Raw genomic sequence first — 18,598 nt, 5'->3', positions numbered from 1 at the left:
AGGGCAAACTTGTCGTCTGGCTTTTGAACTACTGGCTACTTTTTTTTAGTAATAATCATTGACGGACCAATTAAATTGTCTAGCAGTACGTCTAGCATGGGCTAGAAAATTATATCCCCGGGGAAAGGATAAAGTTTATCTTCTCCTACAGCCAGTGGCGTGCATAGAGGGTATGCACAGGGTATGCAGACGATACAAAATGAAGAAAGTCTCCAGTACGAGTTATAAAAAAACTTATGGATAGGCATTGTAAGAGTTATAAAAAGCCTACCCTGTAGTATTTATAACTCGTTCTGGAGATTTTCTTCATTTAATATCATCTGCATACCCTGTGCATACCGTCTATGCACGCCACTGCCTACAGCTTTATCAACTCTCAGAGCATTTACGCTCAAGTGGAAATAATATCCAAATAATATATGCGTAATAATGAACGGGGGTAAACTTCTCCTATTCCACGTACTCGTGCTGGTGGACAAGTTAATTATATCCCTTGTAAGGGGACAAAATCGGAGGATATAATTTTTATCTTCTGAACATGCTACTACTGATGGTAAGTTTAAAAACATCGCCAACATCAGAGCAAAGCTTCAAAGTCAAAGTCAAATACTTCTATTCAAATAGGCACATAGATGGCACTTTTGATGCGTACATTCCATGTAAAATATGACATAGATGTGAGTTGATGGCGATAACTAAATTCGTTAACTTAAAACTGAAGCTTTGAAGGGCATGCCAGGAATAGGTCCTGCAACGTGATGCCCTGTGTCCACCAACCTGAGGAGTAGGTGTTGAACCTCATGTGCAGGTAATTACATCAGCATGTTCTTTTTTTATTGCATCACAATAGTATATTGTGCAACAAGTGCGATAAGTGCGAGCGAAGCGAGTGCGTTCATTCGCTCGAGAATCGACAACATCGCACGGGTTGCAGATACAATTTTTTATTACAAATGCGGAGATATATGTGGGCACAAAATCCCAAGTCCCGCACAAACGGATGAAAAGTTTAAAAAAAAGAAACAAATATACTTCAAACAATAAATACAAATTAATTAATATTAATTAACAAAATATAATAAATTTATTTGGAACAATCAATGCGTAGAATTAAACAGCTCAATATTAACTAATTATTTTTACTTTCGTTCAAATAAATTGTCACATTTGAACAATTTGAAAACGTCAAATAGTATCTGCAACCCGTGCGATGTTGTCAACGTCATTTTGCGTGCCACAAGGATAGTTTGCGTGTGCTAAGTACAATTTGCGTGCGCCAAGTAATCTTGTCACACTCAAATAACAGTTTCATTTACGAAAAAACTCACGCGTCATTTAAAATGAGCAAACAGCTCTTTTTCAACCGCAACAGCGAGTACTAAGATACTACTCTATTCTATTTTTGGTGTATATAAATGATCTACCACACCATGTCAGTGAAACCTGTGACATTGTACTGTTTGCTGATGATACATCTCTAATTTTTAAAACTGATAGAGGTAGAGACAACTCTGACGATGTAAGCCGTGCTATGTCGCATGTGTCGCACTGGTTTACTGTCAATAATTTACTTTTAAATGCAAAAAAAACTAAGTGTGTGGAATTTATTTTACCAAATGTAAAGAAAGTTAATAAAAATATAATAATAAATGGAGAATCACTAAAAATGGAAGATTCCACAGTTTTTCTGGGCATGACCTTGGATTGTAAGCTTCAGTGGGGTACCCATATAGATACACTAGCAGGTAAACTAAGCTCGGCTGCCTACGCCGTCAGGAAAATTAGACAGATTACTGACGTAGAAACAGCAAGACTTGTTTACTTCGCGTACTTTCATAGTGTGATGTCTTACGGGATCTTATTATGGGGCAAAGCTGCTGATATTGAAACTATATTCATATTGCAGAAAAGAGCTGTACGGTCAATATATAAACTTAAATCACGTGAATCCCTCCGTGAAAAATTTAAAGAAATTGGTATACTTACGGTAGCCTCACAATACATTTATAACAATATAGTATTTGTAAGACAACATATTAGTCTTTATAAACAAAAAGTGGATATAAACAGTCGACTTACAAGAAATGGTCATAAATTAGTGACATCTGCATATCGTCTGCGAAAGGTGCAGAAGTCATTTGTGGGATTGAGTATACGCTTTTATAATATGATTCCTAAGGTAATTTTGGACCTACCAATCCATAAGTTTAAAGAATGTGTTAAAACACATTTATTACAGCGAGGTTATTATACAATTGATGAGTTTCTTAATGACAAGGTTGCTTGGAAGCATCCGGCTCCGCTTTCATCTCTCACAAGATAGAAAAATGAATGTTAAAATATAAAATGTAAATTTTTGATGTTGGAAAAGAGCAACTGCTGAGTTTCTTGCCGGCTTCTTCTCGGTAGAATCTGCCTTCCGAACCGGTGGTAGAGTCACTACACACGGACAGACTTGACGTTTCAAAAGTGCTTGTATTAGGCCTACTTGAAATAAATGAATTTTGAATTTTTTTTGAATTTTACTTATCCCGCATGAGTAATAAAAATTAACCTTTACCTACAATCTCACCTGGTGGTAAGAGATGATGCAGTCTAAGAAGGTAGCGGGCTAACCTGTTAGGGAGTATGGCAGTTGTATTTAACCCATAACCCTAATCGGTTTGTATTATTTATAATGTATATATATATATATATATTTACTTTATATCTATGTGTATGTCTATTTTTTTTCGAATATATATATAATTGCACTATCCCGCTATCTAGCAGCTTTTCTTTCTGCTAGAGGTTGCCTGTAAGAGATTGCTTGCAGCAATAAGACCGCCTTTGCGGCATTGAAAGGCGGTCTTATTGCTGCAAGCAATCTCTACTACAATTCTTGTTCTTTTGTTTATATATATTTTATGTATATTTTGATGTTTATGTGCAATAAAGTTTTTCTTCTTCTTCTTCTAATCGGTTTCTACGCGACACCATACCGGAATGCTAAGTCGCTTAGCGGCACGTCTTTGTCGGCAGGGTGGTAACTAGCTGCGGCAGAAGCCTCCCACCAGACTAATAGAGCTAATTTTGGGCGGTACTATTTCATCGGACGAGATGTGTCACAAAAGACACTACTACTTCTCTAGTTATGCGGTTATCTTGTAGTACCACAACACTTCTGCTTATACAGTGGTTTCCAGTATTTGTGTTCTATTTAAAAACGGTGGCAAAGCCATAGGGAATCGCGAACAAGTCGAAAAAAGAACTTTTCTGTCTCATTAATGAGAAGATTTTCATATAAACTTTCGGTGACTTGTCCAAAAGTTTGCGACGTTTCAACTTTTAATCTCGCTGTAATATTTTACTAAGGCCCTCATTTTTCGACGAACTCCATGACGCGTTCATAGCGTAGACCTTTAATTAGGTGGCCTCTAATTCGATTATCTGTAAAGGCACTTTTTGATTTATAAATTCTAAAGATTTCTGAAATAATGTACATTTTTGTCGCCTCGTGAAATTCTAACGGGATAAATAAGTGGGTAGGAGTTCCACATTACTTTTGGGAGGCCGAGTTCGAATTATTAATGCACCTGTAATTTTTCTAAGTTATACACGTTTTAAGCAATCAATATATCACTGGCATTAACGGTCACCTTTAGAAAAGTTGAGGTGCGTGCTGGGATTCGTACTCGGCCCCCCGAAAGTGAAGTCGAGCACCTACCCACTTCACTTGCCTCTTTATATTACCAGACTTTAAATGTTAACCAATATTAAATATATATACATATACCGCTAAGGGAGTTCATTATTTAATACCACGCTTCGGGAAAGCCACCAAATACAGCCCCAAAATAAGCATAGCTTGTGTTATGGGTACTAAGTACTAACCTTTATAATGATTTAGTATCAAGTAATCATAATATTGACATTTTTAACAAAAGGATAAATATTTTTAAAAATCTAATTATTAAGCACTATTCCACATAATCTTTAGGGAAATAATATATATATTATTATTTAAGTGTTTCTTTTTTGTTTCAACTTTAATTTTATCTTTACTTTCTGTTTAATTTAATTCCAAGTTGTGTACACATACTTTGGGGTGTAGCTTAGAACAAAACTTGTTATTACTTATATTTAGATCTACTTTTAGTTATTACCTGTTTTGTGTACCTAATAACTATAAATAAATAAACTAAGATGACCGCGGAATACTTTTTATAAATAGTAAACATAACATTTTATAATTTACAGGTTGGCTTGAATGGTTTTATGTCGGCCAATATTTAAACAGATAAAACTAAATGTATGTATTTAGTTAATACGCAAACTAAACAGTTCTGTATATGCCTGACTGAGTAATTTACACGTCAATAGCCTGCGCTATTTTGTTTGTTTGTTGTTTCCAATCATATTTAGTAGTTAATCGAATTATTCACTTGTATCCTAAATTTCGTTATCGTCAGTATTTATATATCGGTTATATTGAAATCAACATAATCCGCTTATACATCCCTCACGTCTGGTTACAGGGTCCTTATTTAATAGTAAACAGGGTTGTAGAGCATAAACCCACAACGCTGCTCTGAACGGGACCGACGGCTTAACTTGCTCTCTGATGCACGAGGGTGGACAACGCCAATTTACTGATACTCAGATTTCAAAGACCAACCAGGCAGTTTCGTATATTTATGATTTAGCGTGCCAGTACGATTTCTGTCATTCCCCTGACAGGTTAGCCCACTATAATCACCGCTTACCACTAGGTGAGATTTTAGTAAAGGGTTTTCACGATTATCGCATAAAGAATATAATATTTTCGACTGTAACTATTTCCGTAGTGAGACAAAATATTTTTTGTACGGATATAGTTATGTAGCACTGTTGCGTATCACTGGTTACGTAACACTTGCTACGTAGTACGTAGTACGTAGCGATTGTTACATAGCGCTTGTTACATAGAACTGGTAACGTAGCACTGGTTATAGAGCACTGGTTACGTAACACTGGTTACATAGCACTGGTTATGCTGATGTTGTAGACGGCCGAAGGGTAACTTGCAATAAATATAATTACTACAATCACAATTCCACATCGCCTATAGCCCCAAAGTAAGCGTACATTGTGTTGGGTGCTAAGACGACTGATGATTATTTTTAGAATAATATACATAAATACTTATATTATACAGATAACGACAAACAAATATTTAACAGTTGTGGGAATCGAACCCTCAGCTTTGGACTCAGAAAGCAGGGTCGCTGCCCACTGCGTCAATCGACCGCCATCTTGCAATGGAATAAAAAAGAGGCTGAAAAATTTACTTTAAAAACCTCACAGAAATAAATCAGTCATATAAATAACCGTTTTATATAAGGCCTGATTTGCTTTACTACTTGACAAAATATAAATTCGTCTCCAATGAATGACTTCGCATTGTGAGCTAAAGATTTCGTCTGAAGCTTCCATGAAATAGGCACAGATGACCAATTTGGAAATTACTCTTTTGAAATATCAATTTGTATTCCAATCTCACTTTCATTAGCGATATCGTTTTTTTTCACAGCCTTAGAATGATCAAATAGAGAGTTGCTTCGGTACAAATTAAAAGCATCAGCGTTGTATTGTTATCTTCCTCTGTTTTTCTTATCATATGATAACGACTGAAAGATATCCACCATGACTGAAAATTATAGCAAATGCACCCATATTTATCTAAAAACACCCACCGACACGAAATCATAAACTCGCTGTGAATAAAATATAATTTCATAATAATATTAAATTTAAATAAGAAATCATGAAAATGCTGCCAATCAATTTAGTAAAATATCTGCTGTGTTTTGAGCTACAGTTATTTGTTAACTAAGTTTCATTATTTAACTTTACAAAACTTCTGTAACACTATTGTAGAACAAAGCTTTTTATGATCGCTATAGCAATTCCAAAAGTTCTTTCAAAAAATCTTATTTTCAACCGACTTCAAAAAAAAAGAGGCGGAGGCGAAGGCGGAGGACTCAATTCGGCTGTATTTTTTTGCATTTTTGTTAACTCAGTACTTCGTTATTTATTTACCGATTTGTCTTATTTTTTTGTTTGAAACGGTTTTGTGGCGACATTATCGCAGCACGATGATTTTTTTTTTAAAATAAGATTGCGCTGCGATCTCTTAACATAAATTTCCGGTTTTGCTTAGTATTAGAGTTTATTGTTATAGAACTCTTTCGGGGATATATTCCCGCCAAGCTTATGTAAGCCACAGCATTGTTGTGTTCCGGTTTAAAGAGCGTGGTTGCCGGTGTAAAAATGAACAACCTGAGGCGTATGGCTTTAAACCTCATGTGCCTTACATGAGGTTTAAAACCATACGCCACAGGTTTATGGACACACTTTGTAGAAGGTGTCCCTAGCATTTATGCAATGCTTTTCTACTTAGCTTCACGTGGCCCATCTGTTTCGTCCTTTAATTATTTCTATAAGCGAAAAACTCTTGTGGCATGGACCACTTCCCCAAATAGCTATAACAATGTAAGACGACTGGTTTTTTTTTTTTTTCCATCTATTCATTAATATATATCTTATCATAATATATATTAGTTTATTATTTTTATATTTATTTTACTAAGACTGATAAAAAAATATATATACATATATATATTTTTTATTTTTGTATATTTTGTTTATGTATTGGTATGTAGTTATTTGAATGTAGGTTTATAATAATTTTACACCACCTATTTGCTCTTGTTGTTTTAATCCTAAGGTTGCCTGGCAGAGATCGCTTTTGAGCGGAGCCATTTGTATTCTACTCCAGTTTTTGTGTTTCTCTCTATTCGTCCTTTATTTTCCTAACTGTGTAGTGGTTTACAAATAAAGAGTTTAAATAAAAAATAAAAAAAATCCCAGGTCCATCACAATTTATTCCTAGTAAGAGATATAATGATAAAACGATTATTTTTACTAGCTATTACTGCTGTTATTTCGTTAAGGAAGTTCAAAACTTAAGAACTAGAAATATCTTTTTTCAAGTAGGCCCATAGGTGGCACTTTTGATGCGTACATAAGAATTACGCGGTAGTGGGATGATGGCGATAACCACATTCGTAAACTTAAAACTTAAGCTACGAGGGTTCCAAACGCGTCGTGGTCTAAGAAGAAGCCCTCAACAAACTTAGCCGGGTGTTTTTTTTTGTTATCTTATATGGGAGGAGAGTCGTGCCCGGTGATGGGCCGGTAATAGGTTTGATATATCATCATATGATGATGATGATGAAATAAAGGATTACATAACTGATAAAAGAAGCTTAGGTGTGAATTATGGATCTAAACAGGCTTGCTCTTCTAATAATTTTAAATGACAATGTGAGATGGTGATAACAAAAAAGAACCCCCCTTTATTTTGTCGTGGGCTTCTTCTTAGACCAGGGCGCGTTTTGAACCCTTCAGTTTTAAGTTTACGAATATGGTTATCGCCATCATCTCACTACCATGTACGTGTTTCATGTAGTGTACGCATCATAAGTGCCATCTATGGGCCTAATTGAATAAAAATATTTTTTACTTTTGACTTTGATAAAACTAACTTCGCTCAGTCAAAATTCAAAATTCAATAAATTCTTTATACATATACATCACAGGTACTTATGCAGCGTTCACACGTATATTTTTTGTTATCACCATCTCACAGGAAATTAATATTAAGCCAAGAAGAAAGAGCAATTATTCACACCCAAGCTTTTTTATCGTTTAAGTTATCCTTAATATTATAATAGGATTTTATTGAGATGTCTCTATCTCATGTTTTCATTCGGTAATTTGTTATAATCTTTATATATCTTAATATATATAAATCTCCTGTCACGATGTTTGTCCGCGATGGACTCCTAAACTACTTAACCGATTTTAAATTAAATTGGCACACCGTGAGCAGTCTGCTCCAACTTAAGAGATAGGATAGCTTAGATTTTATTTTATTGCAAATTATTTGTCTTTAATTAATTGACAGTCACATGTTATATATATATATATATACTACTATACTCATTTAAGGCTTAACGATACTGAATACTTTAAAAACAAAATCAAACGCAGACGAAGTCGCGGGCAACAGCTAGTATATATATATATTTCTTGTGTGCGTGTGTATGTCACTTAACTCCTCCTAGACGGCTGGATCGATTTGAATGAATTTTTTGGTATACCTTTGGTTGGCACCCTGGATGGTTTAGATTCACAAATTAGCCCGACAGATTGCGCTGGGGTCCGCTAGTATAATATACAATTGCCCTTGAAGGAATTAGCAATTTTATGTAGCCTAGTAAACCTCACAACGAGTTTATTTTTGCTTATAATATTCAAATGTACGTGTATACAGTCCAAGTAGTTATAGTCAATTATCTCGTTTAAAAACAAACTTACTAAAACCTCGTTAAAATTAACAGAGGCGGTAAATTAAGAGTCAGTTAATTAGAAAGCTAATTACGCCAACACGTTAACGGAAATCCCGGAGCTCGCATGCCCTCACAAGTTAGGGGACACAGGGATTAAAGGTGGGTTACCGCGTTTGAGAGTTACGAATTAGGGAAAGTAGTTTATTGGTGACCCGCCCAACTAGTGGGTAAATCGGTAATAGATTTCATAGAGAAACGAGTTTATGATCAAGTGTTATTTTTTTTATATTAATAGCGGGCAAACGAGCAATAGCAATGAGACCGATGCGTTGCCGGTTTTTAAGGAATTTGTTTATCCGCTCCTTGAATAGCCCTAGATTGTATTTTGGAGGAAACACATCAGATGGGAGATTGTTCCACAATTTGCAAGTGCGCGGTAGAAATAATCTGGTATTTCGAATAGTAGAAGAATACCATCCAGATGATGAGAGTGGAATTTATTTCTACGGCGTAAGGTGCGGTCAGAGTACAGGGAAAGAGATATGTAATGTAAAGAACTCTTCAGAATACTCTTCCTCTCACTTTTTTATTCAGTATGGCAGTTATATCAACCTATCTCTGAATCGGTCTGTACGACATCGTACCGGAACACTTAATCGCTAAGTGGCACGTCTTTGTTGGCAGGGAGGTACCCAGCCACGGCCAAAGCCTCCCGCCATACCAGACCAGAGAAAATTCATTGCTTTATATATTATTTTTAAAGCATTTATTTGAGAGATCTGTGGCAGTAGCAGCACAAATTGTCGATTGCGCTGGATAGGCATTGTTAGAGGGTCTATTGACGCAGTGGGCAATGACCCTGCTTTCTGTTACTGTGGGTTTGGATTCCCACAACTGGAAAATGTTTGTGTGATCATTGTGTAATCAGTCATCTTAGTGCCCATAATGCAAGCTACGTTTATTTTAGGGCCAGATGGTGATGTGTATTGTCATAGTATTCATTTAATTTTAACTGGACTCAGTAAACAAATAAGACTAATCTTGTACGAATAATTTGTAGTCTTGAAAGAAAATTTTGGGCACCTACGTCGGTTTCCATTTTTATAACAAACAACGAATAGTAACCATTAAATTAAGAGAACATCGTAATCTTAGTTATATTCTGTGAAAAGCATTATTTTTTTCAAATAAACTGTAGCCTATGTTAATTTCTTATAATTTAGCTTCAAATGGTTAAAATCGGTCCAGTACTTTCGGGGCTTATTCGGTACAAACAAACAAAAACACTTCGCTAATAGTTAGTATTGCTTTGTTAAAGGTGAGATTCTTACATATATATTTAACTTGTAACGGAATTACGTTATACTGTTTAAGGGTGCGTAGGTATATTTCATAAGAAGTCACCTTGTACAAATATAAAATAAAAAGAAGCATATTTATTTTTACATACAAGCTTATTCAAAACATTCTAAGTGTTTACTTATGACAGCCCTATTGAAGATAAAAGACCGACACGTGCATAGTACCTACGCTACGCGACGCCTACCTAATAAATTGACAGGAGTCATTTGATTTTACTTTCGGGTGTGACGTTAGGGCTGTATCTGAATTATTTCAGTAAAAACAATGGCAATGGTTTACCATCGTTAACTATTAGCGCTTCGGTTTCACAGATAAGTCTCAGAGATAGTAAATAATGTACATCTCAAGCCTCCGAAGTATTATTTCAGTTTTCATTTACACGTTGCATTATCCCTATCCCTACTATCCCTATCCCTATCTCTATCCCTACTAATATTATAAATGTCAATGTAAGTTTGTTTGTTACGCTTTCACGCAAAAACTACTTAACCGATCCTTATGAAACTTTGTACACATATTCTTGGAAGTATTAGAAGTAATATAGGATACTTTTCATCACCACATTAAGCTCAGTTTCTTTGGGAGAGGGGTTGAAAGTGTTTGACGATTTTACACCAAAACAAACAAATTATAACCGATTTAAATAATTATTTTTGTACTATAGAGGTTATATTATGTGTTTAATTTTGCCCATACTGTGGTTGGAGATAGAAGACAGAACAACTCAGCGGACAGCAGCAAACCCCTCATTTAAGGCTTAGCAATACTTAAATTTTTTTTTAGAACTACTACTAAATTTGATGCCACATCAAAAAACAAACGCAGACGAAGTCGCGAACGGGCAACAGCAAGTTAGTTATATATAGTAAGGGCATAGGTACAGGGAAAACGTCCTACAAAGTGCCGCCCAGTGTCCAAAACATAGTAGGTGTTTTAAGTGCCTATAATTACACAGGCAATCATGCCCTTCAGACCGGAATACAACAATACTGCTCAACGGCAGAAATAAGCAGACCAATAATTCAAAAGATGGAGATATTCTCAGTACTATTATTCCCTTAGTCGTATCATAAGAGGCACGCGAATCAAACCGAGACCTCATGATTTGTAATCACCACGCTAACCACTAGACCATAAAGTCAGTTTAAATCTGTAGATAAAGTTATTCTCTCGTGAGAATATACACCGCAATAAATAAATAAACAGAGTAAGTACATAAACAGCAATTGTTTTCGAGAAATGTCAGTACAGAAATTTAATTAAGCTTTGTTTACCTGTTGCTATGAAAACAAATTCATAGACTATATGAAATATTATTATATATTTGGGTTTTTATCTCGTATCTTTAAACGTGCAATTCTTGTATATATATAATTGGAATCTCGGAATCGGCTCCAACAATTTTCATGAAATTTAGTATACAGGGGGTTTCGGGGGCGATAAATCGATCTAGCTAGGATTCATTTTTAGAAAATGTCATTTTATTTGTGTTTTCCGGTAATAATCGATTTGGTGCAGACGAAGTTGCACGGGTCAGCTAGTTAATTTTTAATTCAACAAGTGCAAATGTTTGTGTTATGAACATGAATGTTTTTCAGTGGACGCTTATCTGTATATTAAAACGATTCATGTGTATTTTTTTTTTTTAAATTCATCAGCAATCTTAGTACTTACGGGCTAGATGTCGAGGTGTATTGTCGTAGTATTTAGTTATTTAATGCTAACTGGAATCAGTAAACGGGTTAGGATTAACTTTGTAGGTTTAAAAGATAATTTTCTCCAATAACTTTTAATTCAGAACAAGTTAACCCTTGACTCGCCAACCCACCGCATTGGGTGAGCGTGGAGCTGGTCTGTCTAGGCTGTAAAACCGTCTCTCCTGTGAGAGACGAGGCCTATGCGAATAGTGATAACCCTTTACTCCATTGAACCGTAATTATACGTGGAAGGTCCCAGACAAGGGCAATTCAGGAATTTATAATTTCTGAATTTCCTCTGGTATAGTGCGAGTCGCTATTTTTTTAAATTTAAATACAGGTCATTCCTTTACGGCATTCCCCCTGATTGTGAGTGATGAATGAATGAATGAAAACACTTTTATTGTACACCAGATAAAAAAGAAGTTACAGTGATATATAAGACATATAAGGGCTAGTTTCGATTATCTTATTAATAGTTTGAATAGTGACTATTTAGATGTAAATAAAAATGTTGTTCTCTTGATAGGAGACAGTTTGAATGTCAAAAAGCATCAAATTATAAGATGCATTGATAAATTACTAGCTTTACATAGTAAAACTCAATGTAAATTCGTTATGTGTGCCTTTCCTTACTGTGGCACATTTAGTTCAAAGCAGAATGAACATATTTATAATTTAAATTTATTAATTTATAACCTGACATGCCGTCATAGTGACGCAGTTTTTTATTTTGACATCAATAAATCCATGTCATCCCTATTGTCTAGAGATAGTTTAATTTTATCTAAGAAAAGTAAGCATCACTTGGCATCTTTACTAGCTTACAACTTAAATGATACTGTTACAAGTATTGTAACTAAGTCTATTGACACCTCTACATATTGTATTTCAAGTACCACCAATATTTCTAATATTGACCCTAGTACTTGTTCTAGTACTATAATAAATAGTTATTTAAACTAGACAGTGAGACAACGGGGAAGCTCTGTAATATGAACATTGTACATCAAAACATACAGAGCTTCACCGGCAAAGAATTAGAAATAGAACTGTTTGTTGAAAAATTCAATATACACATATTGTGTATAACTGAGCATTGGCTCACTGGAGCACAAATAGCAGTTAACATCAATAACTTCAAAATGTCAAGTGTGTTCTTTAGAAAGACTGCTATTCATGGTGGATCCTTAATTTTTGTACGCAATAATATAACATGTAAGGAGCGAAAAGATATAGTTAGTCTTTCTGTGGAGCGCATAATTGAACTGTCTTGTGTGGAGCTGGAGCGTTTTATAATAGTGTGTGTGTACCATCCCCCCTCAGGTGATTTCAGCCAATTCGAGGATGTAATGGAAGATGTCCTTAAGCGATTGTGTATGTCTACTAAAAATGTAATAGTATGCGGGGATTTCAATGTTGATATCTTATTACATAATACTACTACGACTAGGTTGTTAAACTTATTTAAATGCTTTAATTTGAATAATGCTTTCGATGAACCTACTAGAATCACAGCAACTTCAGCATCTTGTTTAGATAATATTTTTTTTAACTGTGATATCTTAGGTAAATCGATATTAAACAATTTAAGGTCAGATCATTGTGGCCAACAAATTACTGTTGTTGGTACAAATAGAAATAAACATATTGTTAAGTACAGGCCGATAACTCAGAGTAAACTGACGCGATTTGAAGGTGAAATATCAGCCAAAATTCCTGCTCTCTTTTTTGAAAACTGTCATCCCGACAATCTTTATCGTACGCTTTTCAATGAAATAGAAAGTGCATTTAATAAAGTATTTACTTTTAAATACATAGATTCTAATAAAAAAATGAGGTTTAGTGATTGGGCGACAATAGGCATTTACAAAAGCAGGGATAAGTTGTATGAGCTATATGATGAAAAACAATACAATCAGACTCCAACTTTCCTTGAATATGTAAAAAGTTACTCCAAAACATTTAAAAATGTTTGTAGACAAGCTAAGTCGCTATACATTAAAGATCGGATAGTAAAATCTGAAAACAAAATACAAACAACCTGGAAAATTGTTAATAATGAATCTGGGAAAACTAAATCTCGAGACGGAAATTTTGAATTAATTATTAATAATAATATGGTAACTACTGATACAGAAGTTGCTAGTACTTTTGAAAACTTTTTTCAGAATGTTCCTATTTTGTTAACAGATTCACTAAATTCCTCACCTACTGCAGCTCAGAATTTATTAAGAGGCAACATTAATGAGTGCAAAGTTTTATTTCATTTCAAACATATAGATGCATCGGATATCAGTAAAAACTTCAAGTTGTTAAAATTAAAGAAAACAGGTGATATATGGGGAATGTCGGTAAAGGTAATATCTCAAATTATTGATGTCATTGCTCCTCTTTTAGCCATAATTTTCAATGAATGTGTTGATTTAGGTACTTTCCCGAACCTAATGAAACATAGTAAACTCATTCCTCTATTTAAATCTGGTAATAAAAATGATATAAACAATTACAGCCCTATCTCAATCTTACCAGCTCTTAGTAAGATATTTGAAAAAATTATATCAAATCAACTCTTATATCATTTTAATGTAAATAACTTACTACACCCTGAGCAGTATGGCTTCACTAAAGGTCGTAGCACAACGGACGCAGGCGCTAAACTTATAAAACATGTTTATGATGCCTGGGAATGTTCACAGAACGCCATGGGTGTTTTTTGTGATCTATCTAAAGCTTTCGATTGTGTTGATCATAAAACCTTGCTTCTTAAGCTAAGCCACTATGGTATCCAAAACGTTGCACTAAATTTGGTTGCCTCTTATCTCAGCAATAGAACCCAAAGAGTTTGCATAAATGATGCAAAGTCTCAGGGTTCAAATACCTCAATGGGTGTCCCACAAGGCTCGATTTTGGGTCCTTTTCTATTTTTAGTGTATATAAATGATCTACCGTACCATGTCAGTGGAACATGCGATATTGTATTGTTTGCAGATGATACATCTCTAATTTTTAAGACTGATAGGAGTAAAGATAACTCTGACGAAGTAAACCGTGTTATGTCGCATGTGTCGCACTGGTTTACAGTTAACAACTTACTTTTAAATGCAAAAAAAACAAAGTGTGTCGAATTTATCTTACCAAATGTAAAGAAAATTGATAAAAATATAATGATAAATGGTGAATCACTAAAAATAGAGACTTCCACAGTTTTTCTGGGCGTGACCTTGGATAATAAGCTACAGTGGGGTGCCCATATAGATTCACTAGCGGGTAAACTAAGCTCGGCTGCCTACGCAGTCAGAAAAATTAGACAGATTACTGACGTTGAAATAGCTAGGCTAGTTTATTTTGCGTACTTTCATAGTGTTATGTCCTATGGAATCTTGTTATGGGGTAAAGCAGCTGATATCGAAACTATATTTATATTGCAGAAAAGAGCTGTACGGTCAATATATAAACTTAAATCACGCGAATCCCTCCGTGAGAAGTTTAAAGAAATAGGCATACTTACTGTAGCTTCACAATATATTTATAACAATATAGTATTTGTAAGACAACATATTAGTCTTTATAAACAAAAAGTGGACATAAACAGTCGACTTACAAGAAATGGTCATAAATTAGTGTCATCTGCATATCGTCTGCGTAAGGTACATGGATCATTTGTGGGATTGAGTATACGCTTTTATAATATGATTCCTAAGGTGATTTTGGACCTGCCAATGCACAAGTTTAAAGAATTTGTTAAAACACATTTATTAGAGCGAGGTTACTATACAATTAATGAATTTTTTAATGATAAGGTTGCTTGGAAGCATCCGGCTCCGCTTTCAGCTCTCACAAGATAGAAAAATGAATGTTAAAATACAAAATGTAAATTGTTGATGTTGGAAAAGAGCAACTGCTGAGTTTCTTGCCGGCTTCTTCTCGGTAGAATCTGCCTTCCGAACCGGTGGTAGAATCACTACAAACAGACAGACTTGACGTTTCAAAAGTGCTTATATTAGGCCTACTTGAAATAAATGAATTTTGAATTGAATTTGAATTTGAATTATAAATATAGCAAGAGCTCCGGTGTTGGAGCGAAACGTGCGTTGAGTGCATTGCTGAAGATCTGTTTGGTGTGCAGCATAAGAATTGAAGAGATTATAAATTACGCCATACTGTTTCTCCTGCTTTTCGTTGGGTATAGCAAACTAAGCTTTATTTTCATAATACGCTTAGAATATGATTTAGTAATCATATTAAACATACCATTTCTGATTACCGTTTTAGACTCCGCCATCATTTAGCAGGTGAGATTGCACTCAAGCGCTTACTTGAACTGAGTAAAGAAAAACATTATTCTTTGGCATAAACAAAGTTTAATATACGATACTCATTATAGTTTTATCATATTGCTGTAAAACTTCGGTACGCCGCCGCCGGCAGCGGAGACAAAAGGCCTTAAAGTTTCAAACTTTAGCAATGAAATATTGCTCTTCAAACTTCGAAAATATTTTATGAGGTAAGATATAAGAAAGTAACAACTAAGTTATATCCCACAAAATTGTCAATTTTGCGAAAATAAGGTAAAACTTAATGTGAAAAAATCGACATCACCATATACTCATACAACCCATATGATAAGCGTTGAGGCCGTAGTCCACCACGCTGGCCCAGTGCGGATTTGTGGACTCCACACTCCTTTCAGAATTATAGGTAACTCTTAGGCATGCAGGTTTCCTTTACCGTTGAATTAAGAGATATTTTAATAATTTAAAACGCACATAACTTATAAAAGATTAGGTGCGTGCTGGGCTTCGACCTCGGCACCCCGAAAGTGAAGCCGAAGTCCTAACCGATATGCTACCACCGCTTATGCAAAAAAATTGACAACGTGGACCAAATTATTTACCAGTTTTTATGTTTCTCTCTATTCGTCCTTTATTTTCCTAACTGTGTAGTGGTGTGCAAATAAAGAGTTTAAATAAATTAATTAATAAATTATCTCAACATACCAAACCAGAAAAAGTTACCAGCAGTTTCCAAAATTAGTTATCATGCCAATTGGTTCAGTTGTTGTGTAACAAACAAGCACACTTTCTCTTGTATAATATCAGTGTGTATATTTTTTTGAGTCAGAAGTAAGCCCTGTTATTGCTGGTGAAGCCATTATTTTTTTAATAATTACAACTCTAATTTGTGTACGACACAACAAAGCAATATTTCTTTCTCGGCCGGTCGCGGGTACCGTGATTTTGCGCGAGATAAAAATATAATTTCCTCTCTGGATGGCGGGCAATATTTAATTTAAATTTAGCCATTCATTTTTATTAGCTCTAATTACGTCTGAATGCTTAATGGGGGATCTTAGATTTTAAGCATTGGTTAAATAACTGTCTAAATTAAAAAAGGTCCATAGCGACTGTGACGACCTCCCTGGTGCACTAAGACGCTTTGTGGTTTTAAATAGGTGGTCTCGAGTTCGATTTCCGGCAGGGGCAATGTCGGATTTTATAATTTCTGAATTTTCGCTGGTCTGCCTGGAGCAGCTAGTTACAACCCCATCAATTAAGATGTGCCGTAAAGCGATTTAGCGTTCCGGTACGATTTCGCGTATATATCGATTTGGTATATGGGTTTAATATCACAGCCTTAACCCCTAAAAGGTTAGCCCACTACCATCTTGATTGACTGCATAATCATTAACCATCAGGTATGATTGCAGTCAAGGGCTAACCTTCATTATTTTTGACTACTTCGTTGTAAAATATTCATTTTTTTTTCTATCTTTATCTTTACATATTATAAAACAAAGGTCGCGCCGCGTCAGTTTGCCTGTCTTGACTTTTTATTTATAAAATTACTCAAACTGTACGTATTGTTTAGAAGTAACGAAGGGTATAGAAATGTTAAAAGCCGGCCGCGTCTTATGTAGTTTAGAAAAACTGTACCCGGTAGGTGGCGCTAGGTTGTTAAAGATATTATAACCGGTAATAACTGAATTGGTGCAGACAAATTGGTTACACAGGTGAGCTTTGAGTTTTTTTTTATTATATAAAGTAATGCACTGTGCTGATTCCTAGTTAAAATTAGCGTTCTAAGTACTGTCGTTTAATTATAATTTATCAATATCTATTTTTTCTATATGGAAGAGTATGTGGAAAATCAAGATTCGCGAAAGCGCTATGTAAATTTCGTCTCATAAAATCGCGTGAGACATAAAGATATTAATTTTATTTGTAATTTCATGTTAAAAAACGCAAAATGTAAAATGTGAATGACCGCTATGAGGCGTGCACTTTTGGATTTTCCAATTTGTTACTATTGGGTAATTGTGCTATTGGGTAGAATATAGTTATAAGTCACAACATAACAAATCGCTACTAAGCTGAGCTTGGTGAAAATAAGAAGTGTTTAGGCCGTAGTCCATCAGGCTGGCCAAGTACGGATTGGTAGACTTTATACGTCCTTGAGAATATTATGGAGAACTCTTAGGTGTCCTCACGATGTTTTCCTTCCTTAAAGCAAGTGATATTGAATTGCTTAAATCAAAAATGCACTTAACTCCGAAAAGAGATGCGTTGCGGGATCGAACTAGATCTCCCTTTCGGGGTTGTGTTAACCACTGGGCTATCACCGCTTATATTATTATAACTAGATGAGACTCTCCCGCGTAAATTAAGGAAAACCTATAATATTAAGGATAGATAATATTTTAACATATTTAAACAAACTACTGTTCTCGCTCTTTAGTCACCATTTTAAACCTTCAATCACGTAAACATTGCCCATAGCAAATGCCGGTCCCGAGAACCTACTCCAGTTTTGCCTTATTTTAAATACAGTGAATTCCCTATCACAAATGACTGTTTTACTAATGTGTGGCCTAACAGCAGCACTACATCGTAAGGGTATTTGTATGCTAAAAGTTAAGCAAGAAAATTTCTAAATTTTTTATTAAGTCGTAGCATTGAAGACCTCTTATATGTGACTACACTTTATGTATTTGTTTGCTGCTTTCCGCTGAAGAGTTCTGTCCCCTATCTCCAAATATTCATCAGAGCAACACGAAATTTGTGCAAACTTAAACTGGTAGTATAACCACGGAGTTACGGAGTTACGGTGTTAAATCGTCAAACACTTTCATCGCCCCTCCCTAAGGAACTGAGCTTAATTTCG

General features: G+C 35.0%; 1 protein-coding gene and 1 long non-coding RNA gene across 2 annotated transcripts in view; one reads left to right on the top strand and one right to left on the bottom strand.

Moving 5' to 3' along the window:
* Positions 1-18,598, bottom strand: part of LOC120623233 (KH domain-containing, RNA-binding, signal transduction-associated protein 2) — a 314,271-nt gene that overhangs the window by 236,142 nt on the left and 59,531 nt on the right. The window lies entirely within an intron of this gene.
* LOC120623244 lies at positions 1,320-17,660 on the top strand. Its single transcript, XR_005658699.1, has 3 exons — positions 1,320-1,330; positions 7,353-7,355; positions 17,601-17,660. It is a non-coding gene; the product is annotated as an uncharacterized LOC120623244 (long non-coding RNA).

The sequence above is a fragment of the Pararge aegeria genome, chromosome 1 (assembly GCF_905163445.1).
Source record: "Pararge aegeria chromosome 1, ilParAegt1.1, whole genome shotgun sequence".
Classification (NCBI taxonomy): domain Eukaryota; kingdom Metazoa; phylum Arthropoda; class Insecta; order Lepidoptera; family Nymphalidae; genus Pararge; species Pararge aegeria.
The sequence above is the reverse complement of the archived record's forward strand: the minus strand, read 5'-3'. Positions and strand labels throughout refer to the sequence as shown.